Source organism: Chamaea fasciata, unplaced genomic scaffold (assembly GCF_029207755.1).
Source record: "Chamaea fasciata isolate MVZ Bird 193981 ecotype frontalis unplaced genomic scaffold, bChaFas1.0.hap1 SCAF_8, whole genome shotgun sequence".
Taxonomy (NCBI): Eukaryota; Metazoa; Chordata; class Aves; order Passeriformes; family Sylviidae; genus Chamaea; species Chamaea fasciata.
The window spans coordinates 14,437,384-14,464,313 of NW_027094093.1; the positions used below are offsets into that span (position 1 = coordinate 14,437,384).

The following is a 26,930-nucleotide window of genomic DNA, read 5'->3' on the forward strand; positions in this document are numbered from 1 at the left end:
AATGTATTATTTACAAGATACAGGTCCGATATCAAGCACAGCCTTATACCTAGAGAGTCAATAAAGAAGTCAGTCATATCAAGAAGGTCATTGCAAGAAAAGAATAACTTTGCAGGAAAAATTTCAATCACAAAGTAGAACCAGCAAGTAGAAACAAACTGAGTTTCTTTTCCCTCCTCACTCTGCCACTCACCTCCCTCAGTATTTTAAACATGTTGTGGACTTGATTCTTTTATGTAAAGCAGTGGTTCTCAAGACTGCAAGACTTCTGGTGTTCTGCTGTCATTTCATGGGATCTTTTGAAGTGGTGATGTTTGCCACTATGCTTAAAATTCTAGTGTTGTTTGAATAAATGTATGGAAAAGAATCACTATTTGTATTTTAAGCAAATAATGTGCCAGGACCTCAGTGTATTTATGAATGAGTAATCTCACAGTTTTCAGAGACAGCTAAAGATTGTATTTATTTGTAGAGTTGTTTGCAAAATTGTTGCCATAGCTTTGGTTTCTTTTTTTAGACCACACTTACCCTGTAGTGACCTCTCCAAAAACTGACCGTAACAGAGACAATGTCTTCTACTTTAGCATTTGTTTACATCATCCCCCTTCCTGTTGTTGGCACCTCATTCCAGTTAATGTCACCTTTTCTTCCCTATGTTAATGGCCATTTTCCAATTCATCTTCAGCACTGAAATTTCCTTCTCTTGGTTTTAAAGGTATGGTCTTATGGAAGAGTATTGGTTCTCCTGTCTCCAGGAAGATGGTGAAAAACCTTGCTTTACAAATAGCCAGTACATCTGCTGTGACTGGGACCCACACTGACATTATTTTCCTTTGTAATCATATTAAGTCAGCTGAAGAAAAAAGAAGGGCAGCAAGAGAGTATTAATAGATTCCTGGGGGGTGTGATAGATCTTAAAGCCTATAAGTATGCTGCAGAAAATCACTCATTTATTTGCCTTTCAGTAAGTCTCTAGAAATAGAAGCATTTTACATTATTTTGTTCCTAAGGATATAAAAATACATACATTCTAATTGCACTTTGGAGAAGGAAAATTAATAAAGACAACTGCACCATTCCCCATTAGTGGGAATGCCCGCAGTTAACCTGCCTCAAGCACTTTCAATATCACTGAATCCCTTGGGTGGGATTTTCCAAAGTGCCAGCATTAGCTCAGCCCTGCTCCCATTAAAATCAATTACTGACTTCAGCCTGGGAGGAGAGTCCAGAGAGTCCCTGTAGTGCCCTGTATGTTGGAAGATCCTAATCTGAGTGTGTGTTGTTCCTTGCCTATTTTTATGTGCATGGCTGCACAGGTGCTCACATACATTCGTAAGAGCCAGGGTTTGCCTCAAAGGACTTGAAAAAGAACCAGAAAGTTAACTGTGCAGAATGAAGAGTAATGGAGGGTAGCAGAGATCACAGAGGCAAGGGGAACTTCACAAAAGATGAAATTTCATCAAGTGTGTAATGAAGTCAGCTAATTGCAGCCTCTATGCCCCAATTCATAGAGCAAACCTTCCAGAACACGTTTTCAGTATGATTTCACACAGTATATTTTTTGTCTATGGAATCCAATTGTCATGGACAGTCATCAAGGCAAAGAGTTTAGTAGAATTAAAAAAGGGATTTAAGAAGCTTTGTGAGCAAAGACAACGTTTGCAGCTGCATGCACAAGATTACAACAATGCAGGGGACAAACAAGCTTCCTGCATCAGCAGCATAAGCTGATTGCTTTGAGGGTCAAGAAGGAATGTTTTTTGGCATGTGTTAGCCATGCTGATTTATTGAGATGTGTGATGGGGTGGTTTGAGTCTTCATTAAAAGGAATAATAATGATAGTGAATGCTATAGATAGATTATTTGCTGACATTTGCTGACAGTCTGCAACGCTGACATTTCCATAAAAAGAGTATCAATAGTAAGTCTGTAATGAAGTCCCCTCCCAAGCAAGGGACTGATTTGGCATTGATGAGAGCAGCATTCAGACCTTGGCTATGATCAAGGTTTCCTTTCTGGTTCTAGGGAAGTAGCTTTTTCTCTCACCACCTGAGAAAGACAATGAATGCTTCTCTAGTTCTTAGAGGTGGAATGAAGGGAAAATGCATAAAGAAGAGTCGTTGTGCTTTCATCCACTGTGCTTTGGATTCAGAGCTGTCATCCCACTGTAATTCAGGAGTACTTGAGCTGGAATTAGTCAAGGTTTTTCTCATTTACACTGATTCCATGAGTTCAGAAAACAGTGCTTTCATTCCAGTGTTTGTGCAGGTGCTTCTCTGAACTTGTTCCCCCATGCAAATAGCAGCAGCCTTACCACCAAACAGCAGCCCTGAGAAAACATAGTGGCCTTAACCTAGAACATGAGGAGTTTCTGCAATGGATTCTGTATCATGCTGGCTGGCTTGAAACCCCAGAAGCTCCAGTCCAAGTCTGCATTCCTATTACAGGCTACTGCTGTCACCATAGCAGTTGCTGCAAGGTCAGAACCCCTTCAAGACATCCTTGTTTATGAACAGTAGGTAAGATCTGAGAGAAGACATTTTTAACGTAAGTCTGGATGAGCTGAATTATTGATGTTAATGGTATGCGTGCTATACCTGTTGCTAAGAAATACTGTAATATTTTGTCAGAATTCCCATTTGGAAATGCCATTATAGCTAGGTGAGCGGCGATAGATACAGTATAGGCTGAGCAAGCTATTGATGAACAGGAAAGGCTTTTTAATGATTTTGTGCCCTGAACCCTGTAGCTGGCAAAAGAAATTCATAAAGAAGCAGGTGAAAGGGGTCAGACTGCTCTTCTCCTTGCTCGAGTTGGCAGGCATCATAAGTGCTCGAGCTTCCATGATGGTATAGTTGCATGGATATATAGATGTACCTATATATGCACATATAGTTTTGATTGACAGTCTGGGTCAGACCCAGCAGGTCCTCACCAAAATGTGAAATTTCTACTGCACAAGTCATTGAGTTTTCTTATGTCCATCAAATCAATAAAGATGAGTTTTTTGTTAATTTTGAACTCTCATATTTCCAGCCCTTACTTGGTGTGTCCTGAATGGAGATTCTCCCAACTGCCTAATGATCCAGAAGCCTATGTAACCTTTGCTTATTTACGTTTTGTTATTCAGAATTATTTAAGTACAGAAAATAAAACCTTTGAAGTATTCAAAATTAAGTTCAGCTGCCAACAGTGCTTACCTATAAGTTAAATTGAGATTGATAGACAGCATTTAGGGAGAAGAAAGGGTCAATAACCATGGAATTATTGCTCTGATTAAAAAAATTATCCATTTTATCCTTTTTTATTTTAATGCAAATATACATTTAAGCTGACCTTTTAACCTACTCAGAAGGCTTCACTTACTTTTTAAATTCATCACATGTTAATTTCATTGGCAGATGTATGACTAAATTTCTTGTACTACTTTGAAAACCTTACCCAACGCCTGCTGCAGGTGTGTGCTATTTCCTTGGCCTGGGGGATGATTTTACATTAGTAACTTACGTCTGTAATTGGATAGTGATTCTGTAGGATGCACACAGATCCAGTCTGGTCCTCAAGCTTAAAATGGTCTAGCTCTGATCTCTACTCTACATTAAATTAACACTGTTGTCTGTTGTCTGCTCAGGCTCAGGGACAACTTAGCAAGTTTGATATAAGGGAATAATATTTCCACATGTCAAAAGCAGAGTTTGCAGTAGTCAGCTGCAGCATCTTTTTCCTTTTGAGAGAATTTCATAGCTGAGGGTATGAAGCTTTGCACACTCCATGGCCATGCAGATCCTCAGCTGCAGTGGTGCAGAATGTGAGACTTAGCGGAGCTTCTGTTCTGGGTCAGCTGCCATAAGGAACCCGGCCATGGCACATCCAAGTTGCTCCTTGCATTGCCCGTGCACTCCCTGTGCTTCCTCCGGCCATCTCAGGTCTGCTTCTGGGGGAGGTGTTGTCATTCTAATCCCTTCAGGGTCACGGAGGATCAGTAGGAAAGTGTGGTGGGATTAATACAACCTGCAGACGAAGTCTAAATGTGCTGATAACATCAGATTCATGGTCTCTGCTAGTTCACTCTCACTGCTGACATGCAGCAAGTGCAGAACAGCACTGAAAACTGAAATACTTATCACTTTTATTAAATAATGTGAGCCCAGACACCTCTTAATTGTCAAATTTCACAAACTATGAAGCAACGTATCAGCAGCAGTCTAAAATTTGGAACAGTTGGATAAAAAATATTTTATTTGCAGCTTCATAAGACTACTGTAATCTCTTGGTGATGAATGCATGTATTTTTATTCCATATTGATAATTTATACATTTCTGCATCCATAACTTTGATCTTAACTTGTCCAGGATGTTGTTAATTGGCAATATTTTATTATGTTGTCCAAAATTTGTAAGCGATTACATGTTAAGGTGAACTTATATAGCAAACGTTTTAGATGTTAGAATTATATGGGTGAACTTTGTTTTTCGAATTACTTAATTGTATGTACACATGAAAATCATTTTCCCCATGTACTAGCTTGTATTTTAAACAGATCTCCATGTTGCTGTTGACCTACCTTGTAATCTCATTGGTAAATTAGTACTTACAGCAGTAAAACAACAAGCATAATTTTGCATAATTGTTCACATTTATGGAAAATACTATACTTCAACTGACTGAAGTTTTCTGCCTGTCAAATACTGGCAGATAAACGCTGATGTAAAACATGCCTGTGCTCTGTCACAATATCCAGCGGTTGTAGCCCAGGGGAGAAGCACGTTCCCGGCGGAAGGCAGCGCGGACGCCACCTCTCCTGCGCTGTAGCTCGGAGCCCCCAGGCAATAAACTGTGTTTAAGCCAATCTCCTCTCCTATAGCACTACTTGCAGTAGCAAGCAATGCGTTTATCCCATTTAATAAATAACTTTAAACATGGTGATCTTGGCCCTGAAGCTGTGGTAGGATGAGAAACGGGGTCAAACTCTCTGCCGGGGCAGAGCGCAGCCGAGGCGGCGCGGTCCGCGGCTGGCCCGGGGTCAGCGTGACACACGACCGAGGATTTCGGTAGGATTTGGTAATTTGCTGACAGCAGAAACCTTCGGCGGTCGGAACAAGGAACGTCCCGCAGCGCCTTTACCTGCGGACGAAACCGCAGCTCCAAGCTCTCTGGAGCGCGGGCAGCGCCCGCCGAGAGCGCGCCGGCCACCGCCGGGCGCGGGCGGACCCGCTCAGCGGGCAGTGGCACCGCAGGGATCGATCGGCACCGGCGGATCGGCACCGGGGGATCGATGGGCTCCGCGGGGATCGGCTCCGCGGGGATCGATGGGCTCCGCGGGGATCGGCACCGGGGGATCGATGGGCTCCGCGGGGATCGGCTCCGCGGGGATCGACCGGCTCCGCGGGGATCGGCACCGGGGGATCGATGGGCTCCGCGGGGATCGGCACCGGGGGATCGATGGGCTCCGCGGGGATCGGCACCGGGGGATCGACCGGCTCCGCGGGGATCGGCACCGGGGGATCGACCGGCTCCGCGCGCCCAACCGTCCCCCGCGTGCCCAACGGCCGCTGGCGCTGCCAACGGCCGCTCGCGTGCCCGAGCGCCCCCCGCGCGCCCAACGGCCGCTCCGGCGCTGCGGGGCCGTCGCCGCCCCCCGCGGCTGGCGCCGGTCCCGGCAGGGCGGGGCGAGGCGCGGCCCGCGCGCCGGAAGTGAGCGGCGGGGGGAGCCCGGAGCGGCGGCCGTGCTGGGGCGGCAGCGGCGTGTGGGGAGCGGCGTCTCCGCTGCTGGGCAGGGACGCGCCTCGGCCGCCGGGCGGAGGCGGTTCCGCGCTCGGCGGAAACAAGGAACGGGAAAGGAAGGGAGCGGCGAAAGGAACCGGTATCGGCGGCCACCATTAGTGGCGGCAGGAGGAGCAGCAGCAGCAGCAGCGGCCGCCGAGGGGGTCTGCGGGCGGAGCAGACCCGGGTGCCGCCGCCGGCAGCGAGCGGGAGCGAGCTCGGCGCCTCGCCCCTCTGTTCTGTGGGGCGTCGCCGCTGCCCGCCGGGGCTCCCCCGGAGCCGGGGCGAGGTGAGTGGCGGAGCCGCCTTCGTGTCTCTCTTTTCTGGGGGGCGGCGGTGGCAGAGCCGCGTTTCCTGCCGCGTCCCCTCGGCCCCCGAGCCACCGCCGGGGCTGGGCGGGAGCTCCGGAGCGAGGGGGTGCGGGAGGGGCGCGCATTTACCGGCCCGCGCTTGTGCCCCGCGCCCCTCCGCGCCCCAGACACCATCGGGTGTTTTTTTCTAGCGAGGCTCTGGTGACTGGTGGAGGTTTCTTGTATGCGTGTGCCCCCCGGGTTTTCCCCGAATGAGGCATGCCTCGGAAGAGGCTGGGAAGTGAGGCGGGGATGCGCCAGGGATGTAGTGTGTGGCATGCAGACAATGTCAGCCTGGGTGAGTCTCCACCCTGTGCAGCCGCAGGCAGTCGGTCCCCGCCGGGCATCGCCGAGGCGCGCGCTGCCACCCGCGGAACAAAACGCGCAAATCCTCGTTCCCCAGGAGGGAATGATGGGTTAAAAACCACACGCCAGACCTGAAATCCGTTCGCTTTATAGCCATACGACTTACTGAAGGCAGACTGGTTTGCGAAGAGCCTCCCAAGCAAGCTTGATGCCTGCGTTGGTTTTCATGGAACTGAGAGAGTGGTATATTATTTTTTCTGCATGGGGAAAATCATTGATGGTGGGAGGGAAAGGAGGAGTGTCTGTATACACGAGTGTCACATGACCTTGTAAAATTCATATGGCTATACTTATTTTTCTCCTGCACTAATGCTGGTTGTCTTAAGAAGCCAATGACTTACCTGTTCATTTTGGAAGATTGTCTTTCTTTTGGATTTTGTTATCTTGTGGGGCAGAAAACGATCACCTGCATGTTTGAACACTGTCTTTGTATTTTATCATTTTTCCTAGTATTTTATATTTTTACTGGGCTATAAGTGTTTAGAGGGGGATGAACAGTGGTCTGTGCAGTACAATTTATTTTTTACTGGCGGATTACAGGTATGCTCCATTTGGCAAATATAAACTATTTCATATGGCTAATATCTTTACATGACCATTCATGTGATGGATGAATGTTTTGTGAGATTGTAGGATCACACCCATTCCATTTTGAACGAATTGACTCTTTTTGTCTGTTCCGCCTAGTGCCCTCTAGACATGGATACATTAGCTTGCTAAACACCTTAGAGCAGAAGAATTAATTGATTATTTCTAGATGTTTATTGAAACAAAATGTCTAGAACAACAAATCTTCCAATTTTATTGTCTTTAATCAGCTCTTCTCTGCTGAGATGTTTCCTGTTAAACTAGAGGAACAGGCAAGTTACTTGATAAATTATCTTGAAGAACAAAAGTATAGGTCAGAATCTAGGGAATACTTTCCACATAAGTTCCATAAAGATCTAGACATATCTATATTTAATACACTGATATCATTCTTGGGTGGGTGTAGTGGATAGTGGAACACAGAAAGGTTCTGCGCCTAAGTTAGTATGTGATTTTTCGTATCACTGGGTGATACACAAATTCCTGTACATAAATCCCAGTTACAGAAGCTTTTTGCTTTTTTACAACAGAAAGGTAAGTGGCTCTAAGGAATTTATTTATTTATTGACCTTGTATAGTTTTAATTTTCAGATAGCTATTTCCTTAAAATGGCTTCATTTTTATACTCAGATGTTATGCAGTGAAGCATCCTTCTACCACTGCTTCTCTGACTCAGCATGTGGTGACAGTGAGAAAGGTATTAGTAAGAGATAAACCACAGTTAAGGAAAGAAATACAGTGTACTGGCTGGTTATTTCTTGAAAGAGTATTAAAAAAATAATGTGAAAGAGAACACTGACAGATTTTATATAATGGTCAATCTGCCTTCCTTGCATAGTGTCTTGAGACTACTGCCTTTGGGTTTGAATTTAAAGTGTTTTTTTTTACAGTGGAGTAGTGTATTGACATAAAGTGTTTTCAGCTTCCTCTGTGTTGGAGCCTGTTCCTTTCTTAGTGAAGTAAGCCTGGGAACAGAGAACACCTGTTGGTTTAAATTGTTGTGTGGAGCTGCTGCAATGCTCTTTGCAGGTAATGGTTCATTGGGGTTGGTTTTAAGAGGCTTTGTTTTTCAAAGGGATGTCTCAGTGTTCTGGCTATCAGAATATATGGGTATTGCCTTGTTTCCCCTGAACCACTGATTTTCTTTAGCAGTTGCTTCTTTATTTGTATTTAGTCCTTTGTCTATTCCTTCAGCATTAATGTTTTCCATAGAATCAGCTGGCTTTTCTAGGTGGAAATAGTTAATTCTTTGTGCTTTAAATTGTAGATCTTTATCCTGCATTAGTCTCATCTTTACTGGTCATACTTGCCTTCCTTCTTCAAATGTTTTTCAGTCACTGGAGAGGGAAGTGAAAACCTATCAAAGTGGAGCAGAGTTAAATCTGAGTGACTAAGCCAGTTAGGTAAATACTAGGAAGAATAGTACTGAAGATCTCAGCTATTAAGTAATTTGCATCACCTTCTTAATAAAGGAAGAATCCAAATCACTTGTGTTACAAATGAAGCCAAAGTTGCAAAATAATCACACTCTGCCTTTTCTGTTAGTTAAACAATAGTTTTGTTAAGGAATTTTCAAGTAGAACTGAAATAATGTACTTCACAACTACCCGTTAACATCTGTTCCTACTGAGGATCCTGCTGATTAAATCTCGAACTTGTTACAAACACTTACCAAAGCCAGAAATGTCCAATTTCTGTTTCTGGCCTCAACAATTAGCCATGTGGTCACGTTTCACACTCTTTCTCTGCAATTGCTAGAAGAAAATGTGTTGGTTTACAGCTGAATCAGGCAATGCCAGATGAACAAGCCTTATAAAAAGGTGTGATCCAGAGCTCTTCTATTGCTAAGGGTTAATAATACATTGAAATGACAGCAGACTGCTGACTAGTCAAGTTTAACCCATTTCTATGTGAAGTGTTAATTTTGTTTCAGAAAATGTAAATTATGAAACAAAATATTGAGTAAGTCCTCTTAAGAATTCAAAAAACATCTTTGATAATTGACAGTCATGGAATGTTTTCTACCTTTAGGAATGTCTACAAAGTTAGGTAATTGTCAGAAAGAAACTTGCACTATACTTGCCCCTTATAGTTATTCTTGAGATTAGCAAAGGATTTAAGTGTCTCTTGTTAATCTACAAATGTTATCATCGCTTTAAAAAAGTGTCCATTGAAAATGGCATGTTAGTTTTTACATGTTATTACTAGAAATTAGTAATAACTACCCAAGTAAACAAATGAGTCCCTTTGAGAAAAAACTAAAATTCAATAATGATAAAGGTTGCTTATAATCCTTCATATAGGAAAATTATATAAAGACTAAGAAAAGTGTCCGCAGAATATTTTTATGCAACTTGATCTAGATATATTGACTGATATTTTCTGACGTTTTAATGAATTAAAGTTACTTCTCTGTTTTGTTCCAAGTCGAAACTTTAGTTATTTGCTATGTCCTGCTTTAGTGGAAATGTTTCATGTAAGATGTTAAATAGATTGTTTGTTGAACTTGTTTTTTAAAATCCAGCTGTTAGTGTAGAGCTCTTGAAATGTCTTGGTCTGTGAGCTGTCGCTGTACTTGTATTGTACGGAGGAAGATGATGTACATGAGGATTTGAAACTGTCCTGACAATAAATATTAGGAAAATAATTTGTTGTCATCTTGTGTCATAATGAGTTAGTTGGATTTTAGGGGGTGTGGGGGGAGGGAGGCCTGGGGTTGGGGAAGGAATTCCAGGGATGATATAAAAATAGTCACAGAATGTAAGTTTTTACTCGTTGCTGAATTTCTAGTCTCAAAAATTGATCAAAATAATTTAAACAAATGCTATCAAAGAGGTGATCCAATCTTCATTGCCTCTGATCTTTTCAAGACAGCAGTGTGTAAGGTGAAAGTTCTTACACAAAACTATTATGGGGAGTCTGGTGAGGGAGTTACTATCCACAGTAGTAAAACTGTTATATTTACTTAAGTAAATATTATAGTGTTCAAGAACTCAGGTTGCTGGTAAAAATGCACTGATCTTGCATAGCATAAGTGGTAAACTGAATATAGATTGTTCTCATCTTCTGTGAAAATTATCCGAATTTTCATCCCTTATTGCACTGTTAACACTGTGTTGTTCTAATTTTTGTATTTGACATCTGCTGAAATGGTCATGTACAGTGTGAGGGTGTCAGTACCCTGTCAAGTGTTTGGAATGCCAAGCTGTGTTCACATACAAACACCTTACTGTTTCCTACTGTTTATTACAACAGAATAGCTGATTTCTAGCAGATCAGGATGAGGAAGAAACAGGAGCAAGAAGTGACATCAGTCTCCAGTTTTGTGACTGCTAAGTTTTATTACTTGTGTCAGTATTGGACTTCCATGTAAAAAAGTCTTGGAGACGTTATATATAGAACCTGACCATTTTTCTCAAATGTAGGTCTGAAGTTGGAAAATATGGTGCCTAAAACATACATGCAGAAAGGAGCTGGAGGGAAGGTCATTGGCATCCTTCATCCTCTCTGATAACGTCACCCCTCAGAAATCTTTGGGAGCAACTGTAGGGGGCCTGGCAGAAACTTGTGTTCATATGATGGTGGGAGCTGAAGTCCACTGCCTTCTGCTGGCATAGGGTCCTTTGCTGGCGCAGTGATTGTTTCATTGTCCTTCCCTTTTCCCAGAGCAGTTTGCTGAGTTGGTGGCACATTTGGTATTCCTGACATCTTTTTGTCCTGGTTAAAGTAAATTTTTAAAAAGTGGAACTGTGCTGTGCTTACAATCAAGATATGCAGTAAGGTACTTCTTGTAGTTACTTTAATTGTTGCTTTCTTGGCTCTTCCAGTAGGGAGAAACAGTTTGCTCCCTAAAGAAAAGCTCCAAGTAGAGCTTGTTGCTTGAAACATGTGTAGATTTCGTCTTGATGCAAATTCTCTCATCATGTTCCCACTTTTCTGCCTTAAGAACAGCCATCTGTAGCGCAGAAAAGGTAGTTTTCTCTATGTCATCATGGCCTTAATGTTTGAACTTGGTTATAGATGCCTGGTAAAATTGCTCCCCCAAACTGAAACTGTTGTGGAGCTAGCAGCATCCACTGCGGTTGTGCAGTTGTGTGTCAATGACTTGTGAAAAATTCTGCTGGTTCTTTGAGGAAGAACCATCAGGGATTATTCTGTGCAAACTTGCACTTTGTTTTCTGAAATCCAGTTGGTCATGGTCAAAGGAAAAACGTTTTCAGAAGTGTCCAAAAGACTTAATTTTGAACCTTACTTAAATTGTAATAGGCAAATTTGCATTATCTGCTTGTTAAATTGTATTTTAAAGGCTGTATCATTGATTAGTGTTAGAAGTGCAAGTAGTGAGTATGTATCAAGCATTGATGATAAAATAGTCCCATCTCAAGTGGTTAAATTCTCACTTTGATATCACCTTTACAGTTAAATCCTTTCAATATATGTAATTAAATTGCCTGCTAAGTGCAACAGTAAATGTTGAGTAAGTTACTGCATAATGTGAAAAATGCTAATTTTACAACATAGGATTAATAATGTGGCTTCTTTTGTGTATGTAGAATTTTATTATTCTGCAATTTAGATATTATGCTAAGACAGTTTTACCCAAATGTATTGTTTCAATCAGTGGTGAAAAAAGCCTAGTGCTTTTTTGATGTCTAGATTTCTGTTAAATAGTTCAATTGATTATTATGGTAAAATATTCTGTCTAAAGTGGTGATTTGATTGGTTTAATCACTGGGAAAGTATATTGCAACTATGTTTGACAGATTTTTCTCTGTCAAAAGTCCTGTGGTTTGGAAAGGTACTCTTTTGTTTAACTGTGAAGTTGCTGAATTGGCCCCTGTGGTTCACTAGTATTGAAAAGATGTGATGTCACCACAGGCTTGGAGTTGCTGTGGAAGATAGCATTAGCAAAACAAATGTTGCAGGTCCTTTGAAAGAAGTAAAGTTCCCCATGTGTTGTTTATATGCTTGTTCTAGTCATTAATCTCTGTACAGATGAATTTGCTAAGCCTGGAGTAGTCTCTGCATCTCTGACAGTGCTGACCCAATCTCAAGAACTGTTTCGCTCAGTGGGCTTTTTTTTCTTCCTTGTAGGTTCCTTAAAGAGATGGGATTAGTGAGAGCAGAAGAGAAGCAGTGGAGCCTAGAGAACTATTTTCTGCTTACACTTTTCTTGACAGAATTATGCTTAGGTTGCTTTAGAGATCACTAAACTATTGTGCATTAAAAATACTCTTTAAAAAAACAGAGGTGGGCAATATTAAATCCATATGAATTCTGTGATCCAATTAACAGCATAATTCACAGTGTGCCAAAATGATAAAATTGAAGAGGTGATGTGTTGGGAACTGCTGAAAGAAAAGAAGCTGCATCCTTCAATCCATCTTCCTAGACCATGATTATATATTGTTTTGCAGAATTCAAGGGTTTTTTACTTCTGGGATGTAAAGGCATTTTGAAAAATAAGAACAAGGTCCCTTCCAGGTTGGTCCCTTCCAGGTTGGTCGTTCCATGTTACGAGTATGAAAAGGGATCTGTCCAGGCTTTCAGAATTTGTTGTAGGAAATAATTTGCACCATGATTTTGAAAATAATTTCATTTTCGTATCTAGATGACTAATTTTATCTATTCTTATTTAGACAAGCTGCTTTACAAAACTGGGCTGGGTTCTAGCTCAGTGTTGAAAATAGTAAGTTTTCAGCAAGCTTTCAAACACCTTAGGAGCAAGACTGGTTTTTGCAGCCTAATGATGATCTTCCAGAGGTGATATTGGCATGGGAAGCCTATTAGCTTTGCAGAAATACTCTGCTTGCATACTAATTGCCTTAATTTTAATCCCATGGGATTTTTTTCTGCTTTTGTTGAAGTTCATTGCTTGTTACTCTTTTATAATTTATAACAAGAAATATTGAATTAGGTAAGAAAAGTATTCTAACAAATGTGAAACAATTTCATTATGAGTATGACAGTGTTCCCTCTGGTTTTCTCATATTGTTGCCAGAGAGTACAAGAAGATAAGACCTCAAGTTCTTAAATTGTGTTAACTCTGAGATTCTGTGTCTACAAGAACAAGACACCCTATGTAAAATAAATGCAATATCTACTGTAGAGTCCTGCAGAAGCAACGACAGCATTCACTGCCCAGGGAGATTTCTCACGGTTGTTCTGTGGGAGGTACCATACTTATGGATTGTGTCTGGACTTAAAGCCTCAGTCTTTGGTGTTGCACTGTTGGCTGTTCCTCAGCAATTTCTCGCTCATGTTGGGTTGTTCTTGATTTCATCCTGACTTGCTTGGTTCATGCCTGTATAGTGATGAGGCATCTTGCATAGGATTTTTGATTCTATGCCAGAAGCCAAGCATTCCAAGCTGTCTTTATTTATAGAATCATAGAATCGTTTAGGTTGGAAAAGACCTTTGAGATCAAGTCCAGCCTTTAACTTAGTACTGCCAAGTCCACCACTAAACCATGCATGAGTTGATTTTGTTTATATAAAGGTCACTGGAGTCTAGATGTAAGGAAAACACACACAAAATCCCCAAACATGCTGAACAGCTACTTATCCTTACCTTACTAAGTTTGCTTCTTGCCCTCTTCCGTTCTTGAAGGATCACTGTGAACTTGTTTCACCACTTAAAATTGAGTTAATGATTGTTAGAATTTGTTTGAATATACCAATGCAAGTTTGGACTTCCAAGGTGTCAGTAATCATTCTTCTTCACAAGTGATTAATGGCTTAGCACAAATGTGGTTTGTAGTGCATTTTAAAAAGACTTCCCATCATGAGAAATCTCTTAAGGTTGTTCTAAGCTTTTAAATAAAAGTGCCATACAAATCTCTGTTCTTGAAGGAAGTTGTCACTTAGATCTTTAATGCATGACTCAAGAGCATGACCTTTTACTCGAACATGTGGGTCTGATTGGCTTTGGCAGAAACATGGGTGGTTGCACACTGTTCCTGGAGCAGTGTTCTGCAAGTTGTGTGTGTCAGTGCACGTTTCTGATACTCTGGAGTTTAGTCAACAGTAGTTGTGTCTTCTAGTGGATAGTTCTTCTATCTATTAAATGGGGGCATTTTATTTAGGGGTGGAGGAGAGAAGTCAGTAGTTTTCAGTTCGCTAGTAACCTTGCAAAGCTGAAACTGTGTCCGCCTCTGAGTGTGTCACGGGTCAGGAGAGCAGTTCTGCTGTAGCTGGGTAAGAGAAGATCGCTTTTTCTTTCACCTCTACTCTGTTGTGTCTGTTAATAAGTAACTTAGTGATATGATCAGTTTTGTGGAACTGAAAGGCTGTTCGTCAGATTGATGTGAGTGCCACAAATAAATTCCTGCCTAGCGTAGAAGGAAAGAATTATTTTCATGAAGAAATGTTCAGTTGTTCTGGATTAGAGACCTCGGAGATACTTTCTAAGAAGCACAGCAAAAGTGAGAACTCTCAATTTCACCAATTACATGGAAGGAGGAGGATCCCATTAAAAAGTGGGAGTGTTTTTTTCCTTTCTAGCAGCTTGCAGAGCAGAAAATGGAAACAGAAATGAGTGAAATTTTCAAGAGGAACCCCATATCCACATCCCAATTGTTAAAGTAAAACATACAATGTCTTTATGAAGAATGCTCTGTTAACTGCTGTCCAGCTGATCCTGCAGCATTCAGCTTAACCTTCTGTGCCTCCTATCCCAGTTAGTGAAAATCAGAGATATTCTAGTTAAAAATAAAAGAGAAAGCAAACCCCCAAAAGCGCTGTCCTTGTAATTAGCTTGAATGAAACTTTCTGTTTTGATACTGTGTATCTGTTCAGCTCCAGTGTGTGCAAAAACTTCAGAAGGTTCTCACAACCAACAAGTAATAAAAAGAAAAAAGCCCTTGGGATTAGTTATTACTACTGTAAAATGGATCTTAAATTATCTTTTATCAACTGAAATGGAGTATTTCTGGCATGACTGGCATGTATTCTGGAGTTGAAAGTCCAGGACAGAGTAAACAAATTTTCAGACTATGCACTTTCAACATCAGTGGTGTTTCGTTTTGAACTGTGATGACGTGGGTGCCACTCTTTTTTCAGAGAGGTCAATCCTCCTTCTCCTGAAGGATCAGGTAGTTAATACATTTACAGGTACCATGTAGGAAGTTAGCTTGGATAGGCTGTGAGGTGTGAAAGCTTAGGAAGTGATTTTATGTGTTTATTATTTTTCTAGATCGTTTAAAAGTATGTTGGCTTTGTGTGGCCTTTAGATTTAAAATACACATAGTATAGGAAAAAAACATGCACTTGATGCAAATTACTTTGATTTAATGTACATGCTGTCTTGCTGTCCTTGTCATGGGAGGAGTTTAAATTGAACCTGTTGCTGCTTGCTTGATGGCCTAAAGACTGATCTGAGTGTACTACATAAGGCTAGTTATGGTATTATCTTTCACTTTTTAAATTATTCCTTATTATTTAGTACTTCTGATGATGAATGCTTTCCAGGAATTCTTGTGAAATGTATACTTTCAAATTTTGAAGACAGCAATGCAGATTTTGTCCTGTATGACATGACCATGGGCTGACCTTATGTCTTCTTACACTTTAGTGTAAAAGATGCATTAACCAATAATAAAGTAGGACTGTATTTGCAAAACAGGAGAATGTACTTTAAAGTAATGTCTTCCTAACACTTTATCTAGTGTCTTTATTTTGTAAAGGTTAATGTAACCCCTTCTGAGCTTGGATTCCACCTGTGTTCTTTTTCTAATCCTGAAGGTACGTGGTCTTCCTTCTGTTCAGAATGTACATCACCTGAAACTAGGAGACCTGAATTTTTCTATGTGTGTGGATGTGCTCATTATTAACTTTCTGAGATAAGCTTCATCTGGCATGCTCTTTAATACAAACTCTTGACAGGCTGTGAGCATTTGAGAACAACATTTCTATACACATGATCTGATGAAACATGATAAAATGCTACAAGATATTGATGCGTCTTGTGTAGTACATTGTTCCAGTTAAAGCTGCCTAATTTTCTTTTTTCTTACTTTAGAGTCAGTTGGGAAGCAAGATAAAAGATCAGTTGTTCTCTTAGGAAAGTGTGAAAATTGCAGCTGGCCTTATGTTGTCTGCATTCTTTTTGCCTTCCAGTGTGGATTTAAATATTTGAGTTTACAACTGCGCATGCCTTCACTATATTACGAAGTGCCCGTAAGAGTTGAGAAAGCAAATCCTACTGATAGATTCAGCAGCTGCTGCTTCGTTCCTAAAATGACTTCTGCTGGATTGCAATGAACTGTTGGTATTTTGGCATGATTCAGGCAGTATTATTGACAGGAATATTGAACTAACATATTTTCAAAAGTAGGGCTTTTCTAATTTTTGCAGTATGACTGCATATTTAGTATCTGGGTACTGTGCATCATAAATCATTGCCTTTTATTATGTCTGTTTATTCTTAGACACTCATGTGAAGTATCAAACTTTCTGGAGTATAGTAATAGCCACTGTTTGAAATGGTGGTAAGTAGAATATGAAGTTGTTTTGGTTTTTTGGTAGAATTTGGAATATGTAGATGGTTAACTATTAAAAATATTGTATTATTAGTTCACTTTTTGAAAAGAAAACTTAAAATTTTGCCTCTCATTGTGGAGAGGTGTAATACTGTGATGGAGTCATCTATTAAACTGAAGAGCACAACTCTGTGAGGTAATTGAAGGTCCAGTAAAAGACACTCTTAGTTTACTTAATATTTCTACCATAATTTCTGAAGTTCTGCTTGCGTCCATGATGTAATGGGTAGCATTTCTCTGGGGAGGGTAGCAGCAGTCTGGTTCTGCCTGCATCAAGAATTGTCTGTGTAGCTTCGTGGAACTAGTTGGAATGTACAGTTTGAGGCTTGTATTTCAACAGTAGCAAATAGTGATGATCTTTCTGTCATTAGATGTGCATGCAGAAGCCTGCTATTTAATGGCATACAGAGAGATAACTATGTAGTTTTCTTATTTTTGTTGCCACTGTACTGCCAATATATTTTATAGATTGTATTTAGAAAGTATGTTTGTAACTAACTCAGATCTATTACTCTTCAAAGATGATCAAAATAAGCACTAAAATAATATCCATGACTTTGCATTCTGTAAAAAAATCGATTTGTGCCCTCTCTGTATTGCTGAGCTTTTATAGTGTCTTGAGGAACATGACATTATTTTAAAAGAGGAAGTTAGGTCTGCCACAGAGGAAGCATTATATTATGGATTAAATGCTGCCCTTGTCATCTTGAAACACACTTTTCTGCTCTCTTGCTACATTCATCTTTTTTTTTCTTCATACAGTCTTCCAGTTCTTTAGTGGAGTCGCGAACGATGAGTAGTTTTGAAAATTGTCTGTGTAGCTCTCTTGTACTCTCTTTGGGAAGTGATCTTTGAATGTTTCCTTCTGAAATGCTTCTTGATTTGAAACTGGATAGGTAAAAAGATACTTTTTTTCTGTGCTCAGTTCCTTCATGCACTCAGGTTTATGTGTGTATGCATGCTCTTAGATGTTGTTGGCTAGAACTGTCCCACAGGAGATATTCTGTCCATTGAGAACTGGGCAGGATATTCTTCTTGGTATTCACCCTCTCAAAATACATTGTGGGAGGTTGGATATTGTTTATGTGCTGTGTTAGTCCTGTGCTTTGTGCATATTCTTCTCAGCTTGAATGAGTTTTTAGATGATGTAGAGGAATTGAAAAAGGGGCTGAGAATTTGGTTTCTGTGTCATGGTTGAATTTTTTTAAATAGGGGTTTTTATAACTGTTAGGAATAATAAAGCTGGAAAGTGGTGGTGTTAAAATTGACTTGAATACTTATCTCAAAGGCTGTGAATGATTCCACAGGTGTGTTGCTCTTTCACTTGTTTTCTTCTGAGAGAAGGTTGTAACACCAGGTGACCAGTTGAGACCAGGAACAAACAAGGTCTTAGGATGCATCCCTTATGGTTTTTACAGGTATTGCTTCTTGAATGATGATGTGGGGCACACTCTGGCTTGTAGTTGAGCTGTTCCATTTCCAGAGCTCATAAGTGGTTGCACTGAGCAGAAAGAGACAGTGCCATTGAAACAGTGCTGGCTGTCAGGCAGGGATTCCTGGTAGGCATTCTCAGTGTATTGCCATGGAACTACAGCCAGGCAGTTCCCTTAATAAGCATGAAGGTCCACTGGCAGCTCTGACACAGCAAATGCTGCTTGTACCATACTAGCACCTCACTGGTGAGTCATTTGCTGCTGATTGTTCTAGCTACTGTCTGTTAAATAATGAGTTTTGGCTAAAATTGCTGCGTGCATGTTTGTTCATGGCCAGGCTTTCAAGGAGTGGCTCTTGCGCTAACTTTTCACTGGTCACAGTTATGTCAGGCTTTTTCTATACTGCTGTGTAATCAGACAGTATCAGAATGTGAGGTTAAGATTCTAGAATTCTGTTGAACAATAAAAGGACAGCAAAACAACATGATCCATACCTTTGGCCTTCTCTAAGTTTAGTAAAATAGAGTTGTTTTTATGACTTCCTTCAATATTATGGGGAAATTGCCCAGGTAAGTGCTTCCTCATCTATTATATTTCTATGTATCGTCCTTCAAAGTGTGTTGCAAAATTTCTGATAAATGCAAAAGAGCATTTTCAGTTGAGTGTCAAATCCTGCTGTATGAAAACAGAAGTTGTTTCAGCTTCACCAGCACAATAAAATCTACTTTGTGTGTAAATAGTTCAGTAAAAAAAAGCCCAAACCAACCCTAAAATCTAACTATATCTTAAAGACTTTACTGGTACTGAAATATCTGAGGAGTCTAGTTAATAATGGACTATCGTAGTAATACTGTGTGCATCTTTACTAGTGCTGTTTAGGAGCAAGTGTGCTTAAAGTATATTGGTGTAAATAAAAGGGTTCTTTCTTTTCTGACTCTGAACTTTTTAATACATTTGCACCTAGAAAATGATCGCAGTGAATACTAGGAATGTATTCTTGGTCTATGCTACCAGCAGTGCTTAGCGCTGCAGCAACAGCAGTGTGTAGAAATCATTCTCAACTTTCTTCCAGTGATTTTTGGGCATGTTTTTCTTTTTCTTACAGAAAGTGGACTTATCTCATTTGCTTTCCTTTACTTGCACAGGGATGGAGAGTCTCATGATTGAGGGTTTTTTGGTGTTTGTTTGTGGTCTCTTGCAAGGCTTTTTTAAGACAAAGCTGTGAGGTCTTCCTTCCACTCTTTGACTTGTAAAATTATTATTTGAATGGTATCTGCTGTCTTTTGTATGTGTGTAACATTGTCCAGTCCCAAGTACACTAACCTTTCTTGACTTCTTAACCCTGTCTTTCTATCTGCCATCACTCCCTCTTGGGGAAAAAAACGAAACAAAACAAAAAAACACCCCCCCCCCCCCCAAAAAAAAAAACCACCTTACTTAAGATGCATCATAAGATTTATGTAGAGAAACCTGAACTTTCTCACTTTGCATATATAAGTTGCTTGAATTGTCTGCTGTGCCCTACAGATAGTTTAGTTTTTACCTTTTTCTTATGCAGGGAAGGAGATGTCTTCCGGCTTCATTCAGTACTTAATTATGAGAGGGGAGTGATGTTGTATTTATGTGGGAGCTTTGCATCAAGAAATATCCAGTTCCATAATGAAGTGATTGGAATTAGTCACTTTTTAAACTCTTTTATTAGTATCTTTCATCTTATGTTTATACAGCATGACCTGAGAACTGAACTGGATGATTTCTGTGTTACTTGTAACATTGTTAACTATTTTTTGTTTGGTTGTTTTCTTTATCTGTACCCTGAGGTTATTTTGGATACAGCATCTGAAATATTTTGCATAGCAGTGTCAAAAAGCTGAGGGTTTTTTTCTAAGAAAAACTCACCTTTTCCTTTGTACTTTATTAAATGTTTGGGTTGTCCTTTATCTGATTTTAAGTCTGATTTTTGTCCCACCCCAGCCTGCAAAATCAATTTGGCAGTTAACTTCTTGATCTTCCATTCTGTGAGCACGTCACCTGTTTTAAAAACTGTTGCTTTGACTTATATCAAATCTTTTCAGTCCTTGAGTCACAAATAACATAATTCAGTCTCTTGTTTCCTGATACACCCATGTGCTATGCAAATTCAAATGTCTTGTCTGTTTCTGGGTGGGATCTCTTATGGTCATCTACTGCTTTATTTTAAAGGCCCAAACGTAACTTCCCTCCTTTATGCTAGACACAGCCAACTTGTCTTTTATCAGGCTGTGGTATGAAAAAATCTTTTCTCATTAAAGATTTACATCTGAAGTCTAATGTGGCACGATTTCTGTCACATTACTAGAAGTCTTCCTGAAAAGCATTGATGAAAGTGTTGCTAGATGCTAGACTTAGAATCAGAAAGCACTGATCATGTTTTACTGAAGCTAGACTACTCATTTTAAAATTAGATTTCATTGTTTGTTGCTTTACTGATGTGTCATACCAGTTGAAGAGCTGTTCTGCCTTGCCCTAGTTTTCCAGCTTTTTAAAAAGATCCTTGTTTGTTTCTACAATTGAGAACCAAAAAGTTTTGGTAGTTTTAACTCGGTTTCTACTACTGAATAGAAGGAGAGGGGAGATTAATGTCATGACATATATGACAAAAGAGCTTCGTTTCTGGCAACTGGGCCATGTTCTCTACCCATCCCTCTTGCATGTTCTAGAGTTAGTAAGGGAATGCTTGCTGATATGTAAATGAACAAGACAAGATACCCTGACGTGTATGAACGCACTTTAACATGCTTCTTGTGGAGGAAAGGAGTAAAAAGAAGGTGGTGATTTAATAGAAAGAGCTGTAAGACCTCACTTTTGTAATGGAATACGATCTCCAGTTCTGAAGGGTGAAGATGGATGAAGGCCCTCACCTGTATTTTCAGGTGTTCCCCTCCTGCTGATGGAAACAGATGTGTGGCACTGTCAAACGCAACATTCCTTTACAGTCTGGACCTGGACCCTGGCATAAGTTACTCATAAATAAATATACACGAGGAATTCAGCTGTATGTTTAGTAGTTATAAATGACTTTTACTGCATAGATGTGTTGGGTTGAAGGGAGAATGTGCAGAAAGCTCCCCGTGGAATGAAATATATAACTGCAAAAATATTTTTTGATTTTCTTTTTTGGCTTTTAAACCTGTTCTGATTTATTATAAGTTGGCCCTTCAGAGTATGCTAGGCTGTAGCTGCTCTCAGCAGAACTTCATAAATACTTTGGAAAGGTAATAGGAAGAAGGTGCCAGTAAGACTTAGACTTCAATGGGCATTTAAAGGTCTGAAGGAAGATAGAAAAATGATAAAACCATGAAATAATTCTTCTTTTTTTAAGCTTCATTGTAAATCCTTTCATGGTGCTGCTGCTTTGATTTGATTCAGTGTTGAGATAGAGATCTAAGATTCAAGCATAAAAATCTTTTCTACAAAAAATGAAATTATAAAAATCTTCCAGCCACTTCACACTGTACTGTTAGCAATCCAAGGAAATGAGACTGTAGGCTAATGGAATGTGTGAAAAACTCCTTCATCTCTACATAAGCTTCTTCATAGTGCAGTAGACATGCACAACTAGGAAATTATTTTGATTTTAAATATTGAGGTGATACTGATTTAAGAGGTTCATTGTTACGTGGCTTTTAAACTGATCACTGTCACCTACATTTGAAATAGCTACTCTTGCTGCTTTGTGCCTCATTTTGGCTGCAGCAAATTAAGGCCAGATCAGTTCTTTCTTGCCAACCCTTGTCCTTGTGAAGACGTGAACGTGGTCCAAATAATTAGCATTTCTAGTGTCACAAATTACATTCCTTATACAGTGTGGTCAACTCAGCTGCTTTAGCAGTAAAAATAGTCATTGTGTGGCACATTCCACTTTCAGTGTTGTATTCTGTAGTTTATTCATCTGGCTCAATCCTTAGAGAGGTCTTTATACCAAAGAAGATATGTTCCAGGAAACAAAAATAATTGTTCTTTTGGGATGTTGGGAAAAAAAACTTTACTCAGAGGCTTGCCAAATTCTTACGCAGCTGCTAAGATGATATAATGTTTTTTTTGTTTGACTAAGGTTGTAAATATGAACTTCCTTCCTCCTGCATTTATAATTATTCTAGCTCTCTGCAGAATTTGTGATAAATTTCTTCCAAATTTCTGTTGAGGGAGAGTATCTATGAAATGCTTACAGACTTCAACATGCAGCTTATATTTGCTTATGAAATGGGTGACCTAATTTTCTGTGAGCTAGATATAACCTCGTGCCATAGTCCTGCCAAAAGAATGTATGTCTAGAATAAGAGTTTGTCCTGGTTTTGTATAGCAGAAAACTCTTCAGTTGTGAGAATTCATGACCGGAATACCCTTAATGCTGAGAGGTGTTCACTGTGGTTTAAGCTGCAGACTTAACTTTGCAGTCTGACTTTTGGTCAGACTCAGGAGCAGGCTCAGAGTGGACGGTAGGTTCTGGTTTGTTTGTATATGTCCGGTATTCCTGCATTTGTTGTGAGCCACATTTCCTGCTGCTTTCTGAATTACACTGAAGGAAATGACAGCACTGGCAATCAGCCTTGTGGACACAGACTTAAGTATTTTGGAAAGGAACTGAGCCTGGCTGCAGCAATGATGCAAACTGAGGTTGTATTTGCCTTAGGAAGGGGCATGGCTCTTGGCGCATGATGCAAACTCTGTATGCAATATACTGTTAAGTTCATTTTTAGCCCTGGTTTTCTAACTAAATTTTAATGCTTGAAATTGTATATAATTGTTTTCATATGAAGACATTAATTTTTATGTTCTAAAGAAAAAACTGAAATAGTGCGTTTTAATAATAATATAACACACCTACAAAAGTTTTGAGTTTTTTAAACAGTCGTGTAGTATCAGTATCTGTAAAGGTATTATGTTGACTTTTGTTGTTTAAACAATATCTTGGTAATATCATGACATTTCTATCAGGGAAAGATGAATAAAATGTCTGGCTAGTTAAGAAGTCATGTATTTAGACTTCCTGTAAACTTTCCATTTTCCCACTGAGTTCAGGAAAGATTCAGCCTTGTTGACATCTGATATTAAGGTGTGGTGGCAAAAAAACCAGGAACATTGCTTTCTTGACAAACTGTTGCTTACTCGAAATTTTCTGAAATTTGTATTGGACTCTGAATTGTATAACAGAATAATAATAAATACGATATATATGTTTTGCAATGCTCTTTAGAGCCGGTTGATTTCAACAGCAACAAGCTGTTTGTGCAGAGTATCATGAGGAACTGTAGCCCTAGCCTAGAGGACAGTTGGCTGGTAGCTTTGTTTGATTACTGGGCTGTGTACACCTCTTGAAACCAAAAATTTCTAAGATACCATTTGCATTAGGAAAACCTTAAGAGTGTCTGAGAGAGAGAGATGTCTCTGCTGGAAAAGGACGATGGAAAGTAGTCATTCTATATAAGGGTCCTTCTTCATCTTTCTGTAAGAGGAAAATAATTGTAAACATTGAAAAACAAAAAATGGGTGTAGTTGCAATTAGAGTTCTATTTAAAAACTTAGAATTTAAGGTATTAGGGATGTACAGCAGAGTAGCAGGGTTCTTGTGAGTACTTTTTACACCAAGTAAAGGTGTAACAAAAGATAATTTAAAAGTGTCGTTCTAAAGGAATTTTGCAGTGTTGCCTGTGGCAATGTGGTGAAAAGATTAAAAAAATTTTACTTTGCCTGAGTTACTCCAGGCTTAGTTTGGCACTTTTACTTTCTGGTCATTACACATAATTTTGTGAGCCCTTACTCTTCCTTGCCTAAAATCATGAGTGATCCCAGTATTCTTATGAAAGAATTTGAATTTAGCTCTTTTTGAAAATATTACAGTATAGCATTAACCTTTCATGCTCTCTCCCCTGGTTCCCCCCCCCAACCAGATGGAGTTTTACTGGCATGTAAGGGTTTCAAAAGCACATGATGTAGTCTGGAGGGCTGTGAAGAAGTGTAGGAGTAAGCAGGCTCTGTTGCTTCTGCCTGAAGCTGGTCATCCCGTTTCTCATTGCTTACTGCACTCCGAGGTGCTCAGCTGGGTGCTGGTGGTGCCAGCTGATTGTGCATACTCATCTGAATGAAGGCACATACAAACATTAAAACAAATGTGAACTCAGATACTATGACAGAATCATTTTTGTATGAAGGCTGCAGAATATTTCTTATGCTGCCAGGAGAAGCAGCCTCTATCAGCTAGTTAATGTGTATGGTTCAGACTACAAGAAATTGAAATGGCTTCAGCTTCATGCACTTAGTAGTAAACTGCACACTTGTAGCTGCATCCAGAGGAGATATTCATAGAATCACAGTTTATCTCAAGTTGGAAGGGACCCAGTAAGGATCATCATGTCCAATTCCCCGTTCCTCACAGGACTACCTAAACCAAAACCATATGACATGACTTAAGAGCATCATCCAGATGCTCCTTGAACTCTTGCAGGCCTGGAGCTGTGACCATGCCCCTGGGGAGCCTGTTCCTGTGCCCTGCCACCCTCTCAGTGAAGAACCTTTTCCTGCTGTTCAATCTGGACTTCCCCCAGTGCAGCTTCATGTCACTTCATACCTTTTCATGTGGCAAAGAAATGTTTACATCCAAGGGAAGGAGGTCTTGTTTGTTCCTGATAACTTGGGAAAACAGTGCTACAAATACAGGCCTGTTAAACTGTATGCCCCTTCCAGTTGTACTGTTTGGTGGAATTTGTTCCACTAAACAACAGCTGTCTTGCAACAGCTATTCAATTGTACCTTTATGTCATCAGTTCTGTGATGCTTTTTAACAGAGCTGTGCCTTTGCTCATGCAAAAACATTCAAATGTTATAACTACCTAGAGACTACTCTAGAGATTAGCTTGCATTGGCAAGACTTTTATTATATAATTTTTTTTTTAAAATTGCATATATCTAGATAGGCATATTTTCAAGTGGACCTGTTGCCTTTGGGTTGGTTCTGAGATAATTCCATGGAACCATGCAAGGTTCTGTGCTTGTGGAATAAATTTTTAGTTTGCAGAAATCTCTGACCTGTGCTTGTAAGCATTAAATGAAAAAGGGCAAAAGGTAAAATGCTGGGTTTAGCCTTAGTGTTAAGCCACTAATTTGGAAGCTAATGGCATGGGCGTGCTATGTTTTCATATCTTGTGCTTCAGTGTTACAGAGTTTAAACTGGAAGTTTTCTGAATTCAGAATTATAAATGTATTTATGGATGGTAATACTTTGTGGCGTTTCATTTCTTGTTCCTATTTCTGTTTAAATGTAGTCTTCTCTAGGGATTAACTTGATATCTGAAAAGTACCGAGACATGAGGTGTTTCTAATAAAAAGTGCAAGCTTTAAGCATGTCTGTAGAGAAAGTAATTCATTAAGACTTGTCATTTTACTCGTTTGGTAAAACAGATCCGATTTTAACACAAATGCAATTTCAGCAAAATATACTATTTTTTCAGTGTCATATATATGTGATTACGTGTTCTCTACAACAGGGAGCATTTGAAAATTTCTCTGTACTAATGGCAAAGGTAGGCTTTTCTGTTTATTATGAGCTTAAGAACATTAAAAAAAAAGCTTGATTCTTACAGTACACTCTGAGCTAGAAGTGGAGTTGCAGGTTACAAGGTGAACTTGCTGCTTCCGAAAAGGGGAAGTCCCACTCCTTTCTTTCCCTGTCCCTTCTCCCAGCTGTCAGGTATGAGCTCTAATATTTGTCCAGTCACAGGGCAATCTATCGTTACTTGAAACCTCAGCAGAAATCGTGTTTTGGTGTTTGGAGCGTTGAGTGGATTTTCTGATGGTTTAGAAGGTTAAGCAGGCTTAGTGATGTTCCGGAGCAACATGCTAATGGATGGAGAGGAAAGAGATTTCTTCCTTTTCACAACAGCAACGAGGTGTTAGCCTGGCTCAGGCTTTAATGTGTAAGTCGTTGGTTTAAACTGGAGGAGTGGGAGCTTAAAAAGAAATAAGAAGACATCAGGAAAGTTTGTAGAGACATTTTTCCAAAAACTCCTTTGAAAACTACTGTAGAAAGTTTACCCTGGAATATAGAGAAAGATAACTTCACAATTTTATTGTTTTTGAGCCAGTTGTGTCAGTGTCTTCTAAATGCAAAGAAAATCTCCATCCAAAATGTGTTGTGGTTTGGTTTTGTTTGTTTAGTTTTTTTAATGTTCTGCAGCACTTAAATGCTGATAACAATAAGAAATTGACTGACTATCATAAATGCATTTGCTAAAAAGTGTGTGTAGTAGATTTACTCAGCTGATAATAGTTGGGAGTGTATTTGATAAATGCATTGATCCTGCAGAGCAATGCAGGTATTTGCCATTGGGATGTTTCTGAGAATAGGGCAAATGCAAGGATTTGCTGCTGGAAGTGCTGTAACATTTTGGTGCTCAGCTTCTTCATCTGAACAGATGGTGTATTTTTCCAAGGGGAGGACAGGAAGGAAGGAGGAGGAATGTGCTGCAGCCCCTCCTTTCCTATGTGGCTGGAACTCTTGGGTATGCACATCCCAGTGTGTGTTTCCAGATGAATTTGTTTCTGGAGGGGCAAGCACAAATGATCTGCTACCTTTGGCATGTCACAGAGCCTGCTCTCAGTTTTCCTTTTCATGGGGAACTTGAATGTGGGCCGTGGAAATGATTTTGAAAGTTACTCCCCTGTCTCACTTGGGAAATAGGTAAGTTGTGTTCACCTGTAGCTTCTCAATGAGTAGCATGTTGCAAATTCAGCGTGATGGAGGGGAGAGAGCTTCTCTGGCTGCCAGGATGGCAGTCAAAGAGTAGCAGCTCTCAAAAGAAATCATCCTGCCTTTTGCTGCTGAACATTCTGTGGGAGGGTGCTCTGTGGTAAAG

The 26,930-nt window shown here is 40.0% G+C and overlaps 1 protein-coding gene across 2 annotated transcripts in view; it reads left to right on the plus strand.

Annotated features, from left to right (window-relative positions):
• Positions 1-5,711: 5,711 nt before the first annotated feature.
• The window catches only part of RAPH1 (Ras association (RalGDS/AF-6) and pleckstrin homology domains 1), an 87,212-nt gene continuing 65,993 nt past the window's right edge, over positions 5,712-26,930 (plus strand). For both annotated transcript variants that reach the window (XM_066189753.1, XM_066189755.1), the window contains exon 1: positions 5,712-6,053. The gene's annotated coding sequence lies outside the window, so the exon portion shown is untranslated. The remainder of the gene's footprint in view (positions 6,054-26,930) is intronic.